The sequence below is a fragment of the Hyperolius riggenbachi genome, chromosome 4 (assembly GCF_040937935.1).
Source record: "Hyperolius riggenbachi isolate aHypRig1 chromosome 4, aHypRig1.pri, whole genome shotgun sequence".
Lineage (NCBI taxonomy): Eukaryota > Metazoa > Chordata > Amphibia > Anura > Hyperoliidae > Hyperolius > Hyperolius riggenbachi.
The window spans coordinates 78,762,828-78,786,212 of record NC_090649.1 but is presented as its reverse complement, the minus strand read 5'-3'; the positions used below and the strand labels follow the sequence as shown (position 1 = coordinate 78,786,212).

The 23,385-nt window shown below is 42.9% G+C and overlaps 1 long non-coding RNA gene across 1 annotated transcript; it reads left to right on the top strand.

Annotated features, from left to right (window-relative positions):
* The first annotated feature begins 632 nt into the window (after positions 1-632).
* On the top strand, positions 633-23,316 carry LOC137571297 (uncharacterized). The gene is made up of 3 exons (XR_011031326.1): positions 633-665; positions 13,491-13,568; positions 23,211-23,316. It is a non-coding gene; the product is annotated as an uncharacterized lncRNA (long non-coding RNA).
* Positions 23,317-23,385: the final 69 nt, after the last annotated feature.

Genomic DNA, 23,385 nt, shown 5'->3' with positions numbered 1-23,385 from the left:
CGCTATCACAATCGCTTACAAAACGCTACTTAAAAATGTTAGCGATTGCGCTAGCGATTTGTAGTGGGTTCCAGGCCATTACGTATATGTAATATATGTACCGGTACAAATTATAAAACAGATGACCCCCTCCCCCCAAGAAATAAACCTTTATTTGTGTCATTCACACTAGGGCGATTTGCAGGTGTTACTGTGAACCGCCGGTGATTGCTAGCATTTTTTAAAGCACTAGTGTAACTAAAAGTATATGGCAGTGATCCCACAGCCGTAATCGCCTGCGATTCGTGGTAAACATGTTGCAAGCAGCATTTTTTCAAGACTTTAGAGCAATCTCGAATGCAATGTTAAAAAAATGAATCATGATCGCTCAAAAATGTACTATAATAAGTGCAAATCACAAAAAAATTGCCGCAGTAAAACGCTAATGATTTTGCTAACGTTTTGCGATCCCCAGTGTGAATGGGCCCTTACTGTCAGTTTGGTTTAGTGATTTCATTGTTCTATATCCAGATAAATGTAGTCCTAATTCTGTTGAGAGAATACACATCCCCCAGCATATCCCCTGCACTTCCTGTGGGAGAGGAACCAATTATGTACTTGCTTATTAGTGAGGAACTTTTCTTGGTTCCGCTGTCCCTTCCAGAGTAAAAGGCTGCCCTATCCGGGTAGGATGATTTTCTACATTTTAGCTTGCTATTGTTGCACATCGCCCTGGTTTCTCCTGTGCTAGAAGAGGAGTTGAGAGCAGTGCAGTCTCAGGGCAGCTTCCACAATACTCATCGTGGTGCTGTTAGGCCTCCTTTCCACGAACTGTTGAACTGTGTGCTCAGCAAGCAGTTACCAGGCAGCAACAAGCAGCAGTGAGCAGTTGTGAGCGTTTGAGAGGCATTTCACTGCCTGTAAACAGTTTGTGGAAAAGAGGCCTTAGGAAATTGCCCATGGCAGACATGATTAGCTCTTGTTATCCTGGATGCTGATTGCTGTTACCTGTGATAATGAAGGACAACTGAAGTAAGGCCTCTTCCACGAACTGTTGTTAGGCAGTGAAATGCCTCTCAAACTCTTTGGCTGCCGGGTGTCCCAGCTGTGGGACTCTGTGGCCGCATGAGGTAATGTTTGCCTCATTTGCAGAGTCAAAGTAATCGTTTTCTGCTGCATTTCATGTGTCAGAAGTCACAGGTAGTTGCATTTCATTTGTCAGAAATAAGTTATTGCAATTCATGTGTCAGAGGTAACAGTGGCTGCAGTTGTTATTTAATGGCTATAGAGACTGCATTTGCTAATTTGGGGTTATTGTTGCCGCATTTGGCATTTTGGGGGTTCATGATTATTAAATGGTATGCTAATACTGTAGCATCAGCAGCTTTTGCAGATATCGCACACAATCTAATCCCACCATAGTCATAGTCTAATATCCTACAATATTATTATGTACAGTATTTATATAGCACTGGCATCTAAGGCAGCACTTTACAGAGAATATAGTCATGTCCTTGGCAGAGCTAACAATGTAATCCCGGTCAAAGTCTAATGTCCCGCCATATCATTATTATGTACTAGCTGGACGCCCGGCGTTGCCCGGGTATGTATTTGGCTGGTGTTGTCCCCTCCCCCTTTTCCTAACTCTAACACACAATTACTTAATTACTTAATGACCAAGTTTGTGAGCTTTGCGGTCTTTGGCATCAATAATTTGCATTGAAATAAAATAAATCTGGCTGTGGCTCCACCCCTTTTCTGAATTTGAAGCCACATCACCCAATGGCCAAGTGTACCAGGTACAGGTGATTAACAGTGTAAGAGGCTTGTGCCATTAGCAGTGCAAGAATGGCAGCAATGAAATATTCCCCTTAAAAATCAATAGATGGATTTTGATTGGCTTTTGTACGCTCCCCCCACCTTTCTGAATATTAATCCCAGTCACCCAGTGACCAACTGTGCAAAGTTTGAGAACCCTACCATTAACAGTGTAAGAATGGCTGCAGTTTACATTTTCCCAATGAAATTTGTATTTTTCTCCACCCACTGATTTCCTGACATTGTTCGGGTATGTATTTGGCTGGTGTTGGCTCCGCCTACTTTTTCTAACCCTAACACACAATTACTCAATGACCAAGTTTGTGCGCTTTGCGGTCTTTGGCATCAATAATTTGCATTGAGATTAAACAAATCTGATTGGCTGTTTGTGGCTCCACCCCTTTGTCTAAATTTTAACCCCAGTCACCCAATGACCAACTGTACCAGGTTTAAGGCTTGTGCCATTAACAGTGCAAGAATGGCAGCAATTACATATTCCCCTTGAAAATCAATAGGTGAATTTTGATTGTCTTTTGTAGGCTCCACCCACTTTTCTGAATATTAATCCCAGTCACCCAGTGACCAATTGTGCAAAGTTTGAGAACCCTACAATTAACAGTGTAAGAATGGCTGCAGTTTACATTTTCTCAGTGAAATGTGTATTTGTCTCCGCCCGTTATTGCCCGATTATGTATTTGGCTGGTGTTGGCTGCACCCACTTTTCCTAACCCTAACACACAATTACTCAATTACTCAATGACCAAGTTTGTGAGCTTTGCGGTTTTTAGCATCCATAACCTGCATTAAAATGAAACAAATAAGATTGTCTGTTTGTGGCTCCACCCCCTTTTATCAATTTAAACCCCAGTCACCAAATGATCAACTGTACCAGGTTTAAGGCTTGTGCCATTAACAGTGAAAGAATGGCAGCAATGAAATATTCCCCTGAAAAATCAATAGGTAATTTTTGATTGGCTTTTGTAGGCTCCACCCACTTTTCTGAATATTAATCCCAGTCACCCAGTAACCAACTGTGCAAAGTTTGAGAACCCTACAATTAATAGTGTAAGAATGGCTGCAGTTTACATTTTCCCAGTAAAATTTGTATTTGTCTCCGCCCACTTATGACCCCGCGTTGCCCACTTATGTATTTGGCTGGTGTTGGCTGTACCCACTTTTCTAACCCTCACACACAATTTATCAATTACTCAATTACCTAGTTTGTAAGCTTTGCGGTGTTTGGCATCAATAATTTGCATTGGAATGAAACAAATCTAATTGGCTGTTTGTGGCTCCACCCCCCTTTCTCAAATTGAACCCCAGTCACCCAATGATCAACTGTACCAGGGTTGAGGCTTGTGCCATTAACAGTGCAAGAGTGGCAGCAATGTAAATATTCCCCTTGAAAATCAATAGGTGAATTATGATTGGTTTTTGTAAGCTCCTCCCACCTTTCTGAATATTAATCCCAGTCACCCAACGACCAACTGTGCAAAGTTTGAGAACCCTGCCATTAACAGTGTAAGAATGGCAGCAGTTTACATTTTCCAGTGAAATTTGTATTTGTCTCCGCCCCCTTTTTGGTTATGGGAATAAAAAGTATCCTATACTCTATTCCAGGTAATGTACTATGTGTGTGCCAAATTTCATTCAAATCCGTTCAGCCATTTTTGCGTGATCGAGTAACAAACATCCAAATATCCAAACATCCAAATATCCAAATATCCAAACATCCAAACATCCGAACTTTCCCATTTATTATATTAGTAGGATTTATGTAGCACTTGCATCTTCTGCAGCACTTTACAGAGTACATAGTCATGTCATGGACTGACATCCATGATGCAAATCTCCTATTTCACCAAATCATTGTGGGAACACGGCTTTCTTCTGTGTTTGGGGAACATTGCCTAATTACCTTTAGGGTCACATTGTCTGTCTGTGTTTTGGGAGGAAACTCTGGGCCACTGCCTCAGGGCCCTTTTCCACTATCTATCGCTAGCGTTTGCACTAAACGCTAGCGATTGCGATTCAGCAAAGTCCTTTTTTTCCTGGCGATTGCGATTTTGCTATGCACTGCATAGCGTAGCAAAATCGCAGCAATAATCGCTCCGCTGCGATTAGCGATTTTGCGATTCGGCAATCGCCTCTAGTGGAAAAGGGCCCTCAGAGTTACATTACAGTTTGCTCCGCCCACACCATGTCATGGGCACGCCCATTTTTTTCACCACGTCATTGACATGCCCATTTCCCATCCCAGGTTGAGCCTAGAAAAATCTGGTCACTGTATTTTAAGCAATACCAGTTGCCTGCCTGGCTGTCCTGCTGATCCTCTGCCTCTAATACTTCCAGCCATAGACCCTGAACAATTGTGCAGCAGATGAGCTGTTTCTGACATTATGGTCAGATCTGACAAGATTAGCTGCATGCTTGTTTCTGGTGTGATTCAGACACTACTGCAGCCAAATCGACCAGCGGGACAGCCAGGCAACTGGTATTGTGTAAAAGGAAATAAATATGGCAGTCTCCATATCCCTCTTGCTACAGTTGTTCTTTTAAGAACAATGTGCTCCGTTTAACTTACCTGTGGCTTCTTCCAGCCCCCTATAGTCCTCCTGGTTCTGTCGTTCCAGGGTTGTCCCCTGTTGAAGTTATTCGACCTGCTTGGTTGAATAGCTCTTTGGCGCTTCTCGGAAAGCCTTCAGAACAACTTCATGTCCCTAAAATACTTCCTAAGATGAGCGCATCCATGTTGCATATGCACAAGTCCTGGTTCACACAGGCACAGTACAGATTTGCCCATCTTCGGAAGCATTCAGGAATGTGAGTACATCAGAATACTGCCCAAGGAGAACTAAAGACCGAGCAGGTGGAATAACTTTAACGGGGATGTCACGCGAAAGATGGGATGGACCAATGACCACTTGTGTGCTGAGTTGTATGGCCCTTCAGCATGGCCTTAAAGCTGCAGTGGCCAATTTCAAGAAAAAGGGCCTGGTCTTTAGGGGGGGTTAACACTGCGGTCCTCAAGTGGTTAAGTTGCATTATTTTCAGGTTATGTAGGTAGAAAATAAAAACAAAAAAAATATTTTCAGGCAAATTTGCGTTGCCATTACATGAATTAACATCAGGGCGTCATGATGTACACATAATGCACCACAACTCTGCGTTAGGTTTCATCACACCGTTTTGTCACAACGCAGTAGGTGTGGGCTGCAAATAGTTTCAATGTGATTTAATGCTACTTGACACATTCGCTGTTTAAGGTCCCTTCACATTTTGGAAAGGGCATGTGGCTCACAAGGCCATGTGTTTTCTCATAGAAGATCATTGCAGCATTCCCACTTAAAGGGACTCCGAGCACCTCTTATGGGCATGCCTTTAAGACTCCGACCAGTACTGCAAAGTACTTTCTGTAGCTTGTGCTCTCCTCTTTCATTTGATGCCTGAATCGCCGTTCTACACCAAATAGTTTTTGTTTGATTTCAATTTAAAAATCGCGGCTGCCATCTTGGCTGTTATAACTTCCGGGTCACCCCTGTCCTGTCTTCTCTGTTAGTGAAGTGCATCACTGAATGAAGCAGGAGCAGGAAGTGACACGCATGGTCATTGCAAGAGGCTCCTCCAGAGGGGTCATAGCACAACTTTGTTGGAAGTCGTCTGGCTTAAAGGAATGCCCATGAGAGGTGCTTGGAGTCCCTTTAATCATTTCATTTTTTTACCCTTATGCGGCTGTATGCCTTGCTGTGTTTTGAGGCATTTTGGGCTGCCATTATAGTCATTGGGAGTTTTCGTCCATGTCTCATCCACAGAAAGGTAAATGCAGGGGCGGTTCTTCCATGAACCACCGTGATTCACATGCTTCAGGGCTGTGCGGTTCCGCTTCATTCCCCTTCTCTCAGCGTTGCATCGATGGGATCTCCATCTGCCTGTCAAGCGTCCTGCATCCATGGCTACAGCGGTGCCTCATGTGACCTGTTACATGCTGCCGGGTCACATGAGGCACCACTGTAGTCAGAGAGGAAGCAGGACTTCACCTGGGGCTGGTGATCCCATTACTAATCTGCTGAGAATGGGTGAGTGATGTGGCGCCAGTGCAACACATACCCAGCATCCTGGGGGCCAGCAGGAAGGAGATGCTGTCTTGGAGGGAGCAGAGGGAGGTTTAAGGCCATCCTGTATTGCTGCAGGTGGCAAAAAGTCTAGAACCGGCCCTGGGCAAATGTAATTAAAAATACGCAAATGCAACACCAACTAGAAACTAGAAATCACTGGGCCCCCCTGTGAAACTTTGGATAGCACCCCCCTTGCTTTCTGCGCAGGTAAACTGAGAACCTAATCCAAATCCTTATTCGTGGCTGAGCAGATGCAGTCATTAGAACAAATGTGCAGAGAGCAGAAAGGTTTTTTTTTTCCCCTCTCTGTGTCCTTATTTGTCAGTCTCTCAGGACTGGGAAAATAAACTTCTCACCACATGGGACTTCCTCCGGTTCGTGGGCCCCCCTGCAGCTTCATTCTTTGCAGGGTCTTTTGTTACGTCCTGGTGCAGGTTGTGTTTGCAAGGTGTTGTATAATTTATACAGTGAATGTAGTCATTTAATGGCCCATACTCACGGGCTACAATTGTCGCCGCAACACGCGGCGCGCGCGTGTTGCAGCGACGGCTCGCCTGTGAGTATGCGGCGTTGCACGGGCGCACACCCCGAACCGTCGCTCGTCGCTGCTGTCGCCAGGCGATTGGCGCAGTCAATCGCCCGGCGACAGTTACCGCCGCAACTCCGCTGCAACTGTCGCTAGTCCGCGTGAGTATGCGGACTAGCGACAGCAACCAGCAGGGAATACACTGAGCTTCCGGCGGGAGGAGGAACTTCAGCGACAGCTTCCTTCGCGTCAGTTGCCAGGTCCCTCCGCCGTGTGTATGCGGAGGGACCTGGCGACGAGCTGTCGCGCACACGCTCCTGTGTGCTAGCGACAGGCCAGAAATGTTGCCCAGGAGTATGGGGCATTATAATGTAGCCTAGGGTTGCTGTAAAACAGTCGTCTTCAATATTATTTGCAATCCCCAAACGGCTAAGTATCCCAGAAACGTTCAGCCCCTCGCCTCGTCTCTCTTTGTTTGCATATTCTCTCTTTTACCTCAGTTTTGAGACAACCATTTTTTACTCCGTGGTGAAATGTGCCAATTACAATTGCAGAGTGTGCCAATCAGATTGTTACCGGCGCTGGGTAATGAATTCCGCTGAACGCCAATTTCAAAGTTCTACATCCAACTCCTTAAACTTGTTTTCAGCTGCTTGCCGTGCAGTGTGTGTCCAATGGCAGCCTGCAGAGGAGGGGGTGACAGGCCTGCAGAAGATGGTCTCCTTCACGGAGAGTAATTGACCTTGGAATCATTAGCTGCTCTCCTCCTCACAGCCAGGCTGGCCTGGAATTGCTGCATGCTCTATGTGAGCATTGATGAAAGTCCTGGTCACTCAGGTAGGAGCTCTACAGGCTGTGATGAGGCTAATCAAAGTTTAAAGACCTCAACCTCTCACAGAGGTGTCTGCCGCACTCAAATCATTTCTCCTCTTCTTTTTTTTTTCCTCCCACCTTTCATCTTAAATTCACTTTTCCTTCCTTTTTAGAGTCAGAAGTAAGAAAAGAAAATCTAATTTGCGGTAACATAGAGCCAAAGAATGATAATTTCCAGTGTGAACTAACAATACAAAAAAAGTACCCTTTCTTATGTCTTTTATTTCATGACTGAAAATGATATATTTATATTTAGGCAGGGTTGACAATTAAGGCCATTTCACACGTAACCCTTACGATGCGATCAATACAGTGAGGTATGCCTCACAATGAAAGTGTATGCCTCACTGCCACTTAGGGACGACCCTACCATGAAGCAGACTGAATCGCATGATTTAGGGCAGCAGACTGTAGGGGGCAGCATCAGCTCTACACTCAGCTGATCTTTATCAGTCTTTCGGTCTGCTCTGCTGCCCCTGCCTGAATCATGAAGCACCAAGCTTGCCTGCTGTGAGTATGTGTGTGCTGGCACACCCCTCAATCAAATATGCACTAACTGCTAGCCCCGCCTCCTCTCCATGTGCTGTTCTGCCCTTTAGACTTCCTGGTGTGCTGTGTGAAATGTACACACCACACTCGCATACACACACACGCACACTCACATACACACTATACACACTATACACACACACGCACACTCACATACACACCATACACACACACGCACACTCACATACACACCATCCTCACTAGTTTTCTTCAGGCAGCAAACAAGTCTACAAGTTAAGCTGCCACTTAATTGCACATGTTAATGCCATGGCTGTGGAGTCAGTGCAAAAATCTATCGACTCCGGCTCCTCAGTTTATGAAACTACCGACTCCAGGTACCCAAATATTACTCCGACTCCACAGCCCTGGTTAATGCATTGCATGTTGTGCGTTACTGCATATGAATCCACCTTACTGCACTCAATGGAAAAGCCCCATAGGCATATCATTGAGTTCCACTGTGATGATATTGTGCATTACTGCGTAAAAGACTCACAGTAAAAGGACCCTTAGCATTCCAAAACACTGAACATTTTTGTGAATTAACATTTGCATTCGTACGCTAATTTTTATGTGCATTTTTTTTACTGCAGCTAATTAAAGCCAATGGGAATTTGCATGCAATGTGCAAACTTATGCTGCAAGGTGTAATTTTATTTTTTGCGCCTGCGAAAACTGGAATGCAAATATGTAATTTTGGCAGCGTTTACTGACTTTCATTTGATGTGTGGTAAATGCATTTTGCACATTCGCATTCAAACTTTAGCAATTGTGAGGGCTTGTTTCCTATGTGCTGGTACGTTTCCTATGCGCTGATATGTTTCCTATGTGCTGGTACGTTTCCTATGTGCTGGTATGTGTCTTTTGAAACCCTCGCCGCCACTTGCTGTGATGTGAGAACGCATCCATATCCCTCTAGACGCCCCACGCACCACTATAGGGATTTTCATGTATGTCGTCTTTGTTTGCTGCATACTGTCGTTTTTTTCCCCCCCTGCATGCTGAATGTACAGCAACCTGTTGATTGAGGTTTGAGGTATAATGGAGGGGGGGAGGGGGGGTATTATAGGGGTGGGTCCCTTCCTGCCCACTCACAGACCTGTGTTGAAGGAAAGTTACACTGGCCACACAATTTTTCTAGCCGTTTCAATCTTGTTTGATCAAACCTGCTGCAAATGTGATGCACTTAACAAGCCAGATCAATCAACTTTAAATTGAATTTGAACAGTTTGCCAACTGAAAATTGATCCAGTATGTAGGAAACTGTGTGACAGGCTAGGGGCCGTGGGAGAACGATTGGCACACAGCAGGACAAGGCTGCAGGTTCAGTTAATGGATTCTCAATAGCAGTGACATAACTTTAACTCAGGTGACCCCAGAAAAACTGTGATGGGCCCCTCCCACCCCAATGCTCACACCCCTCCCCTTGCCTCCCCTTGGTGCCCTTCATTACCTTGGGCCCCATCTCACAAGGGACATAAAACAAGTGTGGCCATCAGGATCTTCACACCCATCACAAGTGTAGCCACAAAACCTCCTGATCTGTATCTGTAAGTATAAGAGGACCTGTATTAGAGGAAGGGGAGGTTAGTAGTTTATTTGAGACTGTTCAATACATAATAAATCTTAATAAACAATTTGGCCTGCGGCATCCACATCCAGGAAGTATCAGTAGGATGGGGAATGCTGGAACCAAAGTTGCTAACCAAGGTGAGTAACACCCACAGCCAGCATCAACTATGGCTCTGTTTCACTTTTGTCTCAGACAAAACTGAATATTGATTTTGCCTGCACATCCTTAGTTCTGAACAGCCATGTATTTCAGAATACTAGGAAGTGTAATGTGTGTGTGGCTTTAGGTTATGTACAAACTTGAAATGTTACCCTCTATACATATCTTGTAGTTGTCGTTCAGGTGATTCAACACATTTGTCAGTCTGAGAGGCCAGATGCTGAATCTAGGCACTTCCATTGTAATGTAGGCACCACAACCTAGCCTGGGTCAGCTACAATGGCCTTTTCCAGAACTAACAAGCAACCTGTTAAAGAGACTCTGTAACCAAATTTTCAGCCTTATTTCTTCTATCCTATAAGTTCCTATACCTGTTCTAATGTGGTCTGTCTAACTGCAGCCTTTCCTAGTTGCACAATAGCTGTCTTATCTCTGTTATATAATCTAATCTTCTTTCCTTTGTCAGCTTTGTCGGCTTAGGCACTCAGGCTGGAATGTGCTGCTCTGCTTGTGATAGGAAGAAGCTATACACACCCTCTCCACGCCCCCTCCAGGCTCTGTGTGAGTCACAGACTGAGCTTCTCTCAGCCTATCACATGCTGGTTAGCATCCATGTCTTTTGTTTGTAAACACTGCCTAAAACTGGCAATTACAAGCCAGGATTGCAGCAGGGAGTGACAGAAACAGCACAGAGGGGCCCAGGAGAACATAATGAATAGAATGGTATGCTTTTTATTGTAAGAATTTTAGAGTACAGATTCTCTTTAAGCCTCAGATTCTCTGTCCATGATAGTTGTGTTAGTATGAAGGGGGAATGATGGTTTGTTTAGGGGAGCAGAGGATGGTGCATTTGGGAAACAGCAGAGGGGAGAATGGAGTGTTTGGGGGAACAGATGAGCGGAGAATGGAGTAGTTGGGAAACAGAAGAGGGCAGGATGGAGAAATTAGGAAAATAAAGGAGGGGAGGATGGAGAAGTTGGGAGAACAGAGGAGATGGATTGGAATACAAGAAGTGTCTATGGGTGCAGATCCACTTATGCTACAGAAGTTCAGCTGATGCTAAGCCTGTACCATGTATATGGAAGAATGAGGCGGCACACCATGGGCTGCTTGCAGTATCAAACTGTATAAGGGACCAGAGAGCGTCCAACTTGTTGCGGTCCCTTTGGACCTTCCTCATTCTCTCAGATTGAAGAGAAGGATTAGGGGGAACAGAGGATGCAGAATGTGCCCAGTGAGAGTGTTTTCTATACTTCCTTTCACTTGTATTTTTCAATCATATATCTGCTTTGAAGTTAGCATGCCGGAAACATAAATATGGATTCCTCCTCTTCACACCTGCTTGGCACTGATTTGCTGCTTGTCTTCCCATTACCCCACGCTGTGACCTTCAATTATTTTAAGTGAACAATCACAGTGGCATGTCACCGTCTGATTGCATCACTCCTCTTGTCACGTTATAGTGATGCTGTTTGCATCCTATGAATCGCTAAAAGCAGCCTTTCCAGGGACGCCCTGCTGGCTACAGGCATTGGAGCAGATTATATATAGCTCTTATAGGTCTTTACTTTCTAGATTCTTGGTGAAAATGATTTTTTTATAGTTATTCCTCAACATAACTCAGTCAGTGGCAGTTCTAACCGTGATATTTCCTGTTAGCCTACCTATACTGCCTGGGAAGGGATGGGCAGGAGAATACATTATTAGTACACTTGTCATTGCAAAATGAATAGAAGTTGCCATTGTTCTCCTGCCTGTAATGTCATTATGTTGGGAAAACCACAATACCTGATCTCAAGGCCAAATGTATACTTTTTCTGCCCCTAGGCCAACTTTTTTGAGACTCCTCCCCCTTCCATGTACAGCTTCCTCTTACATGTGCATCCATGTATACTTACCTAATTTATGTACAGCTTCCTTGGGCAATAGCATGCCTCTTTCATATATTGTTCACAATGTGCAACCTATTTTACTATCTGCAGCCTTCCCTTCCTTGTCCAGCCACACCCCCTTGGACAGCAGCCGCCCAAGACTCAGGTCTGTGTGGCCTTCCCAGAAATTCAGCCGTGCTTATTCTGCATTTTGTTACCAGGTTGGGGATTCTGAATGTATTTAGAGGATCAGCAAAGCACTGTGTACCATGTATCCCTATGGGATCTTTCACACTGCAGCGCTTGCGATTATCACTGAATGAGAATTATAAAGTGCAATCGCTACAAAATTGGAATGCAAAATTGCAATTTCTAGTATGAGTGGGCCCTTAGAGAGCTCAGTCTTTGACTTCCTTTTTCTAGTCTGAACAGCAGGATAATGCAATCCAAGCAGCAGCCACGCCCCCAGGGCTGGAAACTGATTCTAGTAATTCAGCAGCTCCTACCTATGGGATCAAAAATTGTAAAATGCTTTATCTGCAGAAGCCTTGTTTCACACCAAAAGATAGTATTTCAGCATTCTCATTACTAAGCTATTCGATTGAATAATTATATCTGGAAAGGGGCTTTAAACACATGTAAAATCCTGGCAGGTCTGGACACAATAGCTAGAGTTGAAATGAGGTATCTGCTGGAGCAGAATTCTGCTCTTTGTATGATTCTGTACATGTGCACACCGGTGAGCGAACAATACGCTGTGCAGCCTTGAAGATGATACTGTCTCCAGCCACAATGCTCCCGTATTAACTCCCATCAGCATTCATCACACTCAGGGCCGTCGATGACACAGCACGAGTGGCAGCCATGATGAATAGCAGACACGGCGCCAGGAACCGCCTGCTGGAGAGCGCCACCGAGGAGGAGGAGGAAATATTGATTGGGAAGTGAACTTCAATGTATTGAGCTGATAATGAATCCTTGTGCACAAGACACTGTATCCGTCTTCCAGGAGGATTATTTGGTCAGGAAATGGAGAATTTCAAATATAATCCCGTCTCGTTAGAGCCGGAATATTTCAATACTGTGATTTCTTTTCTTAAACCACTTTCAAAGTGCAAGCTTTTTAAAGGGAACCTGAACTGAGAGTTATATGGAGGCTGCCATATCCATTTCCTTTTAAACAATCCCAATTGCCTGGCTGTCCTGTTGATCTCTTTGGTTGCAGAAGTTTCTGAATCACACATCTGAAACAAACATGCAGCTAACAGAGATATGTGAGGGAGCAGGCTGGTGTTGTACTTTGTTTTCTGGTTGAACTCGATGGACGTATGTCTTTTTTTCAACCCAAATAACTATGTAACTAATCTAATCAGACTTCAGTCAGAAACGCCTGATGCTTGTTCAGGGGCTATGGCTAAAAATATACGAGGAAGAGGATCAGCAGGATTGCCAGGCAACTGGTATAGTTTGAAAATATATACCGTATTTTTTAGACTATAAGGCGCTCCCCCACCCCTTCTTCCCAAAAGTGTGTGTGTATGTGTGGTCAGTACGTCTTATAGTCCAAAAGTTCGGCAAATTTCAGTTCTACCTGTGAGCGTTTTCCACATTTTACCATTCTGCACCACACATAACGCCATGATTCCGCATGCGCAATACCTTCTGACTGGCTGCACATTGCGATTGCACAGATTGGCCGCTGACAGCAGACGCCAGAGATTCTATTCTTCACACAGTTCTCCTGAAGATACATGACACCAGAGTTAGTGTGGCCTAATACAGCCTATGATGGCCAATAGGTTTAACATCTTTTATATCTAGCAAGTCCACCATCACATCCTACACAATCAGCTGCAGGACTCGAGGCAAAAGGCTTTCAAGTTTCCCACAAAAATGACATCAATAAGAAAAGCCATCAGTCTAGATCTATAAATATATTTATTATAATATAACAAGTTCTTAATCAGTAACATAAACTATGTACAGTACCATTACAGATAACCCTGTTTGTTCTCTATTATTCACAGAAAGAGATTGGTTTCGGTGTGAATAGATGCGTTGCTGACCGGAGCTGCTGTTGTTATATGTGAGCACCTCCTTTGGAGGTAAGAGACACACCAACTTGAGGAAAAGAAAGGAATTCCCATCCTGCACCAGGCAGATAGAAGCTTGTCCCGCTCCCTGGCTGTAGGGTTGCCCTTTAGTCGGGCAGATGGTACATTATACAATTGTGCTTTTTTTGTTGTTGTTGTCCAATGAATAAATATTATAAGAAAATGCATAATGATAAAAGTCCATCACATTCAGAGTAACAGATACTGAGATTGGTCTCTAAAATGCATATTCCAATGGGCCTGCTGCCTGCGGGCTGGCGGCCATTTTGTTCCCTGACTGAATGGTCATGGAGAATGTAGCTTGATTTGGAGTTAGTGGAATCTGAGACACGCTGAGGCAGAATGACCAACATAGCCAACTATAGTAGTGGGATCTGTGATATGTAGTTTTCCTGCTTCTGCTTGTCAGGCCTAAAGCCCATCCCTGCCCATTTCTTACTACTGTGTCTGTTTTAGGTAAGGAAAGCCATGTTGACAGCGCAGTGGTAGCTTAAAGGATACCCGAGGTACAGTGCCAAGCACACAAATAACTATGCTGTGTTCCTTTTTTTCTTTCTCTGCCTGAGAGAGTTAAATATCAGGTATGTAAGTGGCTGACTCAGTCCTGACTCAGAAAGGAAGTGACTACAGTGTGACCCTCACTGATAGGAAATTCCAACTATAAAACACATTCCTAGCAGAAAATGGCTTCTGGGAGCAGGAAAGAGATACAAAAGGGTCATAGTTCATAGATTTTAGCTCTGGCATACTTCAACGGATGTGTCATTGAGCAAAAACAATAAAACGGTTAAAACGTAAAAAGTAGATTTAAACATAAAAAAAAGTCATTTTTAGGAGAAGGAAGATAGATACAATTGTTTATTTCATTCGTTCATTTTCGCCTCGGGTGTCCTTTAAACGTACTCTCACCTCTTACTTCCTCTTCACTGGTCGCTTTTAAAAGGGGAACTGAAGCAAGAGGGATATGGAGGCTGCTATATTTATTTCCTTTTAAGCAATACCAGTTGCCTGGCTATTCTGCTGATCCTCTGCCTCTAATACTTTTAGGCTGCATTTCCACTTGTGCGGTGCGAATCGCCGTGGTAAAAATTCACATGCGGATGCGAAATTCGCATGCGGGTCCATGCGAATTTTCATGCGAATTCGCATGGATGACGATGTATGCGAATTTAACCATGGCAGTGCTGGTGTGCTTTCCATTGTTTCTATGCGAATTCACATGAAAATTCGCATGCCCAAACCTCATGCAAATTTCCTATTAAATACATTGTATGCGATTCGCATAGCGGTATGCGGTATGCGAATTCTGATGGCTCTGCCATGCGATTTTTTTTCTGCACAGAAAAACGCAAAGGAATCCTGACAAGTGGAAACAGTCCCATTCACTTGTATTGCTATGCGAATTTGCATGCGAAAAACGCATGCAAATTCGCGATAGTGGAAATGGGCCCTTAGCCATAGACCCTGAACAAGCATGCAGCAGGTCAGGTGTTTCTGACATTATTGTTAGATGTAAAAGATTAGCCTCATGCTTGTTTCTGGCATTATTCAGACACTACTGCATCCTAATAGACCAGCAGGACTGCCAGGCAACCGGTATTGTATAAAAGGAAATAAATATACCAATAGTAATAAGTATACCCATAGTGCACTGGGAAAATGCTACAAAACACAGTTGTGCCTAAAACAATGTTCTTGTTTCTCAATGCAGCCAATAACACTGATCCTTTACATATTTCCCCCCATACTTAACTGACAGAATAAAAGCATAAAATACCCCCATATGCCAGTGACAGCTTCTCTTTTTTTTCAGTGGCTTCCTCAGTTCATCCTGGAGGACAGGCCTTTACCCCCGAAGACACACCCCTTCCTGTCCTGTGTAAGTGACTGACACAGCACAGGAAGTAGTTAGTCTATTCTGTCTTATTAAAAGGAGGGGACTTCACCCCAGCAGGAACACACATAGCAATAAAAACCCGAGGGCCTTCTTACACACTATCCAAAACTATGAAAGAAGCTTTTGGCTGAAGTTAGAAAAAAAAAGCGGAAAATTCTCCTGATGAGCATATCAACACCGACCAGAAACGTCTAACCTGTGCTAGCACATCAAAATCACTAGTGGCTGATCAGTTAGTTAAATAATCAACCCAGCAGGTGGGTCATTAGCCAGCTAGTGGCTTTCCTTTGGTGGCACGCCTTCTACTTCCTGAGTCAACTAAGATCAGAGTGTTAAAAGAATTTCTGAATCCCCCTTAAGGTGGCCCCACACAATACAATTTTTTATTATTCTTTTCAATTTGAGATATCAATTTTTATTTGAAAAATATGACTAATCTGAAAAAATTGCTTGGGTCTATTAATCAAGAAATTGACAATCATCTATCCTCCATCATTCAATCTTCTTAGAAATTGTACAGGAAATTCCACTACTCGGTCATGGTCAAGTTTAAGTACTTAAGGACGGAGCTAATTGAAATCCCTGTTTTGGTGGTCACCTGGCTGGCAGGGCGTAGATTTCAATTAGACGCCGCTGCGCGCATCCGCCGTTTCCATCGATCCCGCTGATCTCGCCGCTTAATCCCCGCCGTTTGTCACTGCACTGGCTCTGCCTGTCTCTATGACGGCAGAGTTCCTGTGAGCCGGTCAGGAGCCGCTCCCATAGGCTTACATTGAAAGGCAGGATCAGGAGCCAATGAAAGCAGCTCCTGACTGGCTCACAGGAACTCTGCCGTCATAGAGACAGCAGAGTGGGTGGCCTAGGATCCCGACGTGTGGCGGTGACGGCAGGTATGTGTGGCGATTTGTCGGGATTCCACCATTTCAGTACCAGCTGTCTCTGGTCCTTAAGGGGGCAGAGACCGCTTATACTTAAGTGGTTAAAAAAAAAAAAAAAAAAGAAAGAAATTCGATCACACTTCTCGCTCAAATAAAAAAAAGGTTTTTATTTCTTTACTCAACCAATCATTTTTATCAAATTGCCATAAAATCTGATCTTTTTAATTGTATGGTATGTGGCCACCTGGTGTCTTTATAATATACACTGATATCTACCGCTGCCTGTAGTAAGACTGTATAGTTAGGATATGCAGAAAGCTAAATGACTTGCCCACACACTGGCCACTAGGGATGGTCAATGAGATGCAAATGATTTCAAGTTGATGCAATATTATGCAAATTTTGTATTCAAATTTATGCAGCTTGAAAACGAACCAATCAAATCCTGCTGAGGTAAAATAAAATTGGTCCATTTTCAAGCTGCATTATTTGCATCTCATTGTGGATGTCCCTACTGGCCACCAGCTGCAGTAATATGGAGAGTGGAGGCGGAGCCTTAGCCTATGCGGGGGAGGCTCTCTATGGCCAGTTTGTCTTGTAAGGGTTGACTATGCTTAATGGATGTGGTTGCCAAAGGCAACGTAAACAGTCATTTCCTCAGACACTTTGGTAACGATGATCCAATCTATGTGGAAGTGTCTCATGCAAGCCACTACTGCAGATTTCATATACATTCCCGTTCATTTGCATATACATTGCCATTAATGTTCACCAGCTCATAAACCGGCTGTGTCTGTAGGACAGGTACACTTTGTGCGATGGTAAAACTGCAGGCAGATGACCAGAGATGATCTCCTTCCTGTACCCAGAGCCCAGGCCGGAGGATGTTCCAAAACAAGCAAAGCAAACACAGTTTCTATAGCAGAGTTCACAACAATTTTTGTATACATACAGACATGGTAACGTTGTTGAGGACTGATAATAGCAAGATTATTTTCAACATATAAAAAAAGACTTTTCCTTAATCATTTATATATTTGAAATCAAACCAGAATGCAAAATATTCTCACCTCAGGGGGGGAATTAAAACTATTCTCTGTTGCTGAAAATGTGTCAATAATTAACTAAATACAGTAAACGAAAGAGTAATCTATATGCAGATTATTATGCAAAGAAGGTAACAGTTTCCTATATTTTATTTAAAATTCTTTACACGTTTGTCTGTAGCATGATGAGGCAATGCAGATTTAAAATGATTAAACCCAATTAAGACATAATCAGTATGTAAGATAAAACAAAAGCATATTTCTACTCCCTCAGAACTACTCCAGAAATGGTGCTCCAGCTACACTACAAATTGCCTGTCCAACAGCACTGGTCATGTGGTGACATCATCATACTGCTCCACATTCCTACAAGAGGCGTGCCCTAGACCAGGCATGAGGCAATCAAAAAGCGCCTTGAGAGCAAAGATGAGTTTCCTGGCTGACAGGGACTCTGCTGACAAGTGGTTCCAGCACTACACTATGCAATACAGGCAATATATGGCAACTATATTTAAAAGCAAATCAATATTTCTAAAAGATAAGCCAGTAAATCTGCACTATTTAGTCCACTATAGCAAACTAGTTCATCTTCTATCACATTCATCAGCCCTCCAAACAATAACAGTTCAATAGGGTTTCTGGGCTGTATTACTCCGAGAGTTGTATACCACCATCACCACATCACTCTCAGTGGTTGTTCTCTTAGGCCTCTTTCACAGTGCGACGTTAAAGTCGCACGTTAGAAAATCTTATAACGCAGACTAACGCACAGCAATACAAAGCTATACAATACAACATTCACAGTGCACACGTTGCGTTGTGTAACGTGTAGCAATATTTAGAACGTGCTGCATGCTGTGCGTTTAGCAATACATTTGCTGCGTTGTGTGTTGCACATGCTCAGTAAGTTTTTTTTTTTTAAATGTAACGCATGCGCCGTTTTCATTCAGTCACTGTGCGACAAAAACGGTGCACCAAACACAGGGCTAAATAACGTCCAAGTTATAGTTTCTCAATACGATGCATTAGGGACATGTTATGCGACCTTAACGTCGCATCAAACGCAACGTCCCACTGTGAAAGAGGCCTTAAAGCACCAGAAGTGAGGAGAATATGCAGTTACCGTAGTTTACTATAGTTGCTGAAAAGTGAAGAACTTTGGTGATGCAGCAGATCTGGCCTGCTTCTTGTTTTTTTTTACAAGTGTCTGCTATTTAGTGGCACACATTTTTAGGCCATACTTGTGTAATATCAAATCATACTAATTCACTCACCTTTTAGTAATCCAATCTGTTGGACCCAGTTGACCACTGAAATCTGTTGACATCCAAAAGCAGTCGACTTTTAATAAACCCAGACCAAGTTTACTGGATCAACATTGGGCATGATACCAGCGTCCTCCAAGGCTGGACGACACCGGAAATGTAAGTAATGCAGCGAGCCTGGTCTGGATCTGGTAAGGGCTGTGTCACCTGGGTCACATGGACCTAGGGAAATCTGTCATAGCAGGGAACTGAGCTGCGCAGCTGGTTTGGTCACTGGCATTCGGGCTAAACAATGTCTACAACTGGGTTTTCATCCATGAGTGGAAATATTGGCTGGTAGCTGTCAGGTTTTATGTAATCATAGTGGCAGCTATTAAGTTTTTGGCCCCCCTGGAAGGGCTTCATTTAGGAGGGTTAGTGTTAACTGGTAGGACAGGAGGAGGCTTATTTTTTGTTGGGGTTAAAACATGTTTTGTGATCATTGTTCATATCTGAAAATACTCTATAAATCTAAAGATAAAGTCTGAGATGGCAGAAGACAGAAAATTATGATGAATAGGAGCAAACTGACCACCTGATAGTTTACTGATGATCACAGGAAGGTGAGTATGGGCCTGTATGACCTGCTGTGGTGGCATTTACCACCACTACAAATCTCACATAGAGGTATATAACGAGAAGACACCTGCTGTGGTGGCTTTATACAGCTCTTCAGGTAATGCATAGAGGTATATGACAAAGAGTGGCCTGCCGTGGTGGCATTATACACCTCTGCGGATAATATCGCCCAATCACACCGTTGTTATACCTACATTACATTCCTCCCTCAATAACTGAACCAGCGTGGAAAATCACTTGGGGGACTTGCAGAACTAAAAATAACTCTCCATAAAACAATATATTAAAATAGGATATTATTATGAGCATAGCAGATTCAACATCACTGACAAATAATATCTGAAATTAAATAATAAAATATTTTTAACGGCTCTGACTGATATATAGTAAAATATTACAGGATATTGATGTATTACTCCAGTTCAAGTCTCAATAATACTAATAATAACAATAATAATAATGCTCTTTGTAAATATTCTGTATAATCTATAACAAAGTGTATTTATTTTTCAATATAAACGTAGAAGAAATGCTACTCTTTTTGCGGAGTCTTATATTATTTCTGAGGAAGGAACGCGGCTGGCTGTCCCACCCGACCGTCCATTATACAGATACGCCCAAAATATAGATTTACCTTACAGGGTTTATAAAGTACGGTAGATATCTAGAGAGAGAATGGCCTGTATGCAATTAGTCACTTTTTCTCCTGAGTTTTCTCTTCTATTTAAAATAACTTTCCAGTGCTTTTCAACTTAACAAGTACTGAAAAATAGGTGAAAGAGTAATATCAAAATTATATTGAGTATTTGCTTGCTTTCTGGTGGCTTAAATGGCATTTTATTGACACATTTAAAAATATCACCTAGGAGAAAACTCAGGAGAAAAAGCAAATTGCATATCGGCCTATGTCTACCAAGAAACAGTAGATAAATCTATCTGTCAATAGTGATGGTCGTGTCTAGGAGAACTTATGGAGAAGCATGTGTTTTGTTTGATCAGCTGATATTTTTGCAAAGCTCTAATTTGCTGTGATCACATCCTGCTTCGGCACATTAGCAAATCAGGGACTTACAGATCTATCACCTGACCAAACTGATCACATGCTTCTCCAGGAGTTCCCCTAGACATGACCTTCACCATCTGTCAACTGTGTGAAATGTTGTTTTCCTTACTGTGGAGGATAAGGCATGCCCATTACTTGTAGGCAAGTAGGAATGGTCATTGAGATGCCAATAACTCCGCCTTGTATGCAAATTGTGTGTTGCTTGGAACTGGGCCAATGGGAATCCGCACGGAGTAGCATATCCAACCAAAAGCCATAGAATATGGGGCCTCCAGGTTGGCTCCTCTGACTCCACCATCTGCACCCAATTTAATACACGTCAGTGATTTCTATTGTCCATAGGGATGATTGTCAAACAGTGTCTTGTGAAAATAGTGATATTTATAGAGACTCTGCAGTGACATAAAGTAGAATGCAGTTAATAATTCAGGATACTCCCTTTTATGCAAATTTTTCTAGTTTCAGCATCAGGAACACTTCTTATATTTTAATTTTGGTATGTAGCCCCACCCACCCACTGATGTTACAGTCTAGGGTGATTAGTTATACGGAATTCTGCCCCAGAGCATCCTGGGAGACCAGGTATATTTTCTAGTGGCCCCAGAACTCTCGGTAAACTAACATTCTGCAAAGATAACCTGACAGAGATGTTGGCGCCTGTGATACATTTCAGAATGTAAATCAGGGTGAGAAAAAAATAGGCAAACCCTGACTAAATAATTGAATATTGTAAAAAAAAAAAAAAAAGTTTTATTAAGTTATTTTCATTACAGCTCCTCTTTCTTGAAGTGACAACGATATGGGTATGTAGGAAATTCTGTAACTGTGATGGGACCGTATGTAAAATAACGCAAGGCAGAGTTCACTCCTATTAAAATGTGTGCAATATTGCAACAAAAAAAAAAAAAACAAGAAAACACTTGTGGCAGATTTAGTGTACCTCAAAAGCACAGCATTGTGTTTCCAATTTTGTGCAAATTTGCATTTGCAAATTATCTGTGTTTACAATTTTGAAGGTGGGTTGCTTATTTTCGTGTGTGATGTATGATTTGTGTTTAAATGTAAGTCAAAGGTAGGGCAGAAAATGCGTAAAAAAAATAAACATTTTGAAGCTAACGCAAAACATTTTCATGTAAATTAGCTTCATTGATATTCATGAAAAAATCCTTCATATACAAATGTAAAAACGCCCACAAATGTTCATTCAAAAAGAATTCAACATTTATAAACACAGAGTTGCGCATAAGGAAAATCAAATAAATTTTCCACAGGAATAAGTGTGAACACTGAACAGCGCCTAACTGTTGTGTTTTTGACCACGTTTTGTTCTATTAGTATTGTTTAGGGGTTACTGAGCAGTGCTTTGCAGTTGTAGAATCAATAAATATATTCTGTATGTGGGCCAGAATGAATAGCATCTCATTGACCATCCCTATTGGTGAGCATCATGCTGTGTAGGAACATGGCAGGTGAGGGAACCATTCTAGCGGTTTTACCTTCTCTATATTAATGGAGATTTTAGTTTACTCTGTCATGGCCTCGATTCATTAAGACTTATCGAATCAATTACAGACAGCTCGGTAAAATACCGAACTCCATAAGTTGATTTCAGGATTCATCAAAGTTCTCTACAGCTGTTAGCGAGCATTCGGTAATCATTCGGTAATGATGCAATAAAACGGAAGAAAGAGCAATTCATGAAAATAAAAGTGGGCGTGGTTTAGCGTTAAATTTAGGATTCGTTATCTCCTTCACTGCTCTGTCGTTATTCCTGTCAAATCATTGCTGACAGAGGAGATGGAGCCATTTGAAGTGGTTATGTATCAGCTGAGAGTGATCCAAAGGCACAGAAGGGCAAGAATTATGCCCCATACTCACGAGCAACATTTCTGGCCTGTCGCTAGCACATGGGAGCGTGTGCGCGATAGGCTGGCGACAGCTCGTCGCAAGGTCCCTCCGCATACACACGGCGGAGGGACCTGGCAACTGACGCAAAGGAAGTTGTCGCTGAAGTTCCTCCCCCCGCCAGAAGCTCAGGGTATTCCCTGCTGGTTGCGGTCGCTAGTCCGCATACTCACGCGGACTAGCGACAGTTGCGGCGGCAACTGTCGCCAGGCGATTGACCGCGCCAATCGCCTGGCGACAGCAGCGACGAGCGACGGTTCGGGGTGCACGCCCGTATGGGCCATAAGGTCTAGAACTACATCAATTTGCAAGAGAATAGATTTATTTGCTATACCAGGACATCTGCATTTCTCTTGAATCATCTTGTTAGAGAACACAGGCAGTGCCAGGGTTAACTAAATTGCTAGCTGCACTAGATTTGTTCAGAAAAGGCTCCTATCAAGCCGCAGCTGGCGAAATTGTGGGATTGTCCCAAGCCACTTCCAGAATCCTGGTCCAGGTGTTAAGCCCTATTCAGAATGTTGCTATGTGGTGTTCAAAGGACTGCCTTTTTACCCACAATTCCACGGGAATCTTATGGCCTTGTGTTAAATTACCGCTGTAAAATAGAAATATCTAAACGTTAATGAATTGGTATCAAAGATATGGACTGGATGGACTGGATGCTGCCTGCACAGGATTAGCAAGTTAACAAGACAAACCAAGCAACACTGGCCATTACTCAATTCACTTGTTCTTCTACGTTTTCTCCTAGAAGATAACTTTTCATCTTCTGTCTAAAATAACTTTTCAGCACTTTGAAGTTGAAAAAGTACCAAAAAGTAAGTAGAAAAAAGTACTGTCAAAATGATTCTGAGTATGTCCTTGCTGGTGACATAAAAGACATTTTATTGATAAGGTGTGGTAATATCAGCAGGGAGATCATTTAGGAGGAAAAGTGAATAAGGGCTGTTTTCTCCAGCAGGCCAGCAATGACAAGATGGTGCCATGCAGAGGACTAGACTACAAATCAGACAAAAGGTGGGAAAGGGACAAACAACAATCAATATCACTATGGAAAAATCTCACTGCAAGTAAGAATGATTGCTGGATGGTTCTTTGTAGCATCTGAGGAACAATAAGGTTGATCACTCCTC